Source organism: Pongo pygmaeus, chromosome 10, assembly GCF_028885625.2.
Source record: "Pongo pygmaeus isolate AG05252 chromosome 10, NHGRI_mPonPyg2-v2.0_pri, whole genome shotgun sequence".
Taxonomy (NCBI): Eukaryota; Metazoa; Chordata; class Mammalia; order Primates; family Hominidae; genus Pongo; species Pongo pygmaeus.
Window position 1 is genome coordinate 52,994,617 of NC_072383.2, and position 4,017 is coordinate 52,998,633.

Sequence of the window (4,017 nt, forward strand, 5' to 3'; positions counted from 1 at the left end):
GCTCAGTTCATGCTACAGAAAGAAGGTAATACAACAAATATTCAGCACTCATATCACAGACAGAATGCCATTTGCTAAGGATAAGGAGAGAACAAGACAGATAAAAGTCATATAGATTACATTTTAGAGATTTGTGGTTTCTATAAAGTAAATCCTACATAAAATTTATTCAATTATTTAGTCTTTGAAAAAGGAGGCCATGTGATTTTATGGCATCAAAAAAACTCCCTTGTGAGTTGCTTCTTGTCATCAGGCAAGTTTAAGATTAAAAAGATTAAGTTAATACAGTTTTTTTAAAAAGTCAATTTTTAATTTAAATAACAAACATGAAAATTATATACATGGATCATCAGTATGTTGTAGAACTGTATTATTGAACTCCACCTATGTGACAACCAATTTCTCTGGCTTGTGTTTTCTTTTCCATAAGTTAAAAACTTGTTTGCAACCACAGCAACTCTAGTCTTATATTTCTGTGACTGCAAACACATTTATTTTTGTTGATCATATTTAAAAGAATATAAGTTAAGGATAAAAATAATCATAGCTACTATTAAGCTCAGAAATTGTAATTAGGTAATAAATTTATACCAATAAAATTTCTGTTTGCAAGTAACATTGGAATTCAAACTAGAAATCAGATATTTCAGTCCTAAAAACACTGAAAACTGAAAAATCATATGTAAAAATAAAAATGACATATATAATTTTAAAATATTGCTGTAGAGATCTGTAATTCAAAGATATACTGCACATGGAGAAGATCTTATTAGATGAAGAGGTTTTATATAAAGTCACCAATAAGAAGACTTTTCATATATGTGAATACATGTTTTCATTTTAATAGAGGCTATGTAGAATTTTTCTGCTTTAATAGGAATGAGTGGATATCGCAAAAATTACTACAAGGAAAAACATCCATTGCTTCATGTCGCTGAAGCCAATTACCAATATTTAAATTTTAATTCCTTTACATTTCACTTATTCTTTTTGTGTGTTTTATTTTTCACTAATGGATCTTCTTGAAAGAAAAAAATCTCAGCATGAGAAACCACACAACAATTACAGTTTGTACTCTTAGGCATATCAGACAGCCCAGAGCTTCAGATTGTAATTTTTATCTTTTTATTTATAACTTATGTATTAAGTATAACTGGCAATTTAACCATCATCATCCTTACCTTGATAGACTGTAGTCTAAAGACTCCTATGTATTACTTCCTCCAGAATTTCTCCTTAGAAATTACATTCACCAGTGTTTCCATCCCCAGATTCTTGGGGGCAATTATTACTAAGGTCAAGACCATTTCCTATAACAACTGTTTAGCTCAATTATTTTTCTTCATCTTCATGGGTACATCCGAATTTTTTCTTCTAGCTGCAATGTCTTATGATTGTTATGTGGCCATCTGCAAGTCTCTCCACTACACCACCATCATGAACAAGAAAATTTGCACCCTGCTTGTCTTTAGTTCATGGCTGGGAGGATTTCTGACCATTTTTCCACCACTCACGCTTATACTCAAATTAGATTTTTGTGCTTTCAATGTCATTGATCACTTCTCCTGTGAGTATTTCCCCATTTTACAACTCTCATGCTCAGACACATGGCTTTTAGAGTTGACTGGTTTTTACTTTGCCTTTGTTACTCTGCTGATCACCTTAGCATTAGTAATTCTGCCCTACATATGCATCATTTGCACTATTATGAGAATCCCTTCTGCCAGTCAGAGGAAAAAAGTCTTTCTCCACTTGCTCCTCTCATATGATCATCATCTCCATCTCTTATGGAAGCTGCATATTCATATATGTCAAGGCTTCAGCAAAAGAAAGAGCATCATTGACCAAAGGTGTAGCTATTCTCAACACTTCAATTGCCCTCATGCTGAACCCTTCTATTTACATCCTGAGAAACCAGCAAGTAAAACAAGCTTTTAAAGGTTTGGCTCACAGAGTAGTGTTTCATAGAAACAAATGAAAGTATGTACTAACACGAATGAATGTCATCGTAAAGATTCAATAGAGGAAAAATGAAGTTTTAACTTGTCCACTATCCTCCTATGCCCATCTCACAACCACCAGAAATGCTGAGTTCATTTGCTTCCGTTTTCTTTTTAACTTGAAAGTGACTGTGTTGTGTCTTCCTTTAAAACTATCTATAGGTTCCATGTAACCACTGTATCGGGGAATTGGCCCCGATATTCACATAGGTTCTTTTCTATTTTCCCTAAGCATCAGCTGGCTTAAGAAATAACAGGACAGAGTACAAAAGAGAGAAATTTTAAAGCTGGGCCTCCTGGGGAGACATCACACATCAGTAGGTTCCGTGATGCCCCACAAGCCACAAAAACCAGCAAGTTTTTATTAGGGATTTTCAAAAGGGGAGGGAGTGTGCAAATAGGTGTGGGTCACAGACATCAAGTACTTTACAAGGTAATAGAATATCACAAGGCAAATGGAGGCAGGGCGAGATCACAGGACCACAGGACCAAGGCGAAATTAAAATTGCTAATGAAGTTTCGGGCACCATTGTCATTGATAGCATCTTATCAGGAGACAGGGTTTTGAGATCAACCAGTCTGACCAAAATTTATTAGGCGGGAATTTCCTCTTCCTAATAAGCCTGAGAGCGCTATGGGAGACTGGGGTCTATTTCATCCCTACAGCCTCCACCATAAGAGACGGCCACTCCCAGGGGGGCCAGTTCAGAGACCCACCCCCAAGTGTGCATTCTCTTTCTCAGGGATGTTCCTTGCTGAGAAAAGGAATTCAGCGATATTTCTCCCATTTGCTTTTGAAAGAAGAGAAATATGGCTTGTTCCACCTGGCTCACTGGCAGTCAGTGTTTAAGGTTATCTCTCTTATTTCCCTGAACGATTGCTGTTATCCTGTTCTTTTTTCACAGTGCCCAGATTTCATATTGCTCAAACACACATGCTGTACAATTTGTGCAGTTAATGCAATTATTACAGGGTCCTGAGGCGACATACATCTTCCTCAGCTGACAGGATTAAGAGATTAAAGACAGGCATAGGAAATCACAAGGGTATTGATTGGGGAAGTGATAAGTGTCCATGAAATCTTTACAATTTATGTTTAGAGATTGCAGTAAAGACAGGCATAAGAAATTATAAAAGCATTAATTTGGGAAACTAATAAATGTCCATGAAATATTCACAATCCATGTTCTTCTGCCATGGCTTCAGCCAGTTCCTCCGTTTGGGGTCCCTGACTTCCCACAACACCATTGATTTCCAATTTTGGTTAAAAAACCAGTGACTATAAACATAAATCACCTTGTTGATTATTCTGAACAATAAAAATGGTTTATACCATAGTGACTTAGAGAAGTAAACACTCTTTTAATCAACTTACTCTTAAAATTTCTCTTCTTGGTTACTAATATAACAATTTTTTCAAATGTTCTATATATATGATATATGAAATAAATTACTATCTGCAACAAACTTTTTTTGCATGCAGTATCTATCCAATTCTTCCTACTCATCTGATAGACTTGAGTATTTATTTTCCTACTCACAAGTAATTTGAGGTCCATAATATACTCTATTTTCTAGTTATGCTGAAGGTACACACTATGTCTAATTTATATGTTCTTATTCATCATGATTTTGTTTTTGAAAAAGTATAAAAAGATAAATATTTAGGCAGCCATCATTGCTCTTAGGCACCCTGAAAGTCTGACAGAAACTTCCTAAATAATAATAGCTCCTCTATAGAGAGTACTTATTCTGTTCCATACGCTGGGGTAGGTATGTTCTATCTCATATCTCATTTAATCTTTTTAGTTACATGCAAAATAGACATGGTTATCTGCTTTGTATAAATGTGTACATTGATGCTCAGAAAAGTTGTGTAATTTGCCTAAGGTAACTGAGTTATAGTACACAATATAATAGTCTATTTTAAAAAACAAACCAAAAACTAGTCTTTGCTCTATTTTTACACATAGTGGAAACTCTGCAAGGACTTGCAAATTTTGCATAGCTTTTACTA

At 34.9% G+C, this 4,017-nt stretch overlaps 1 pseudogene; it reads left to right on the forward strand.

Moving 5' to 3' along the window:
• Positions 1-1,043: 1,043 nt before the first annotated feature.
• LOC129010617 (olfactory receptor 6C3-like) lies at positions 1,044-1,978 on the forward strand (annotated as a pseudogene).
• Positions 1,979-4,017: the final 2,039 nt, after the last annotated feature.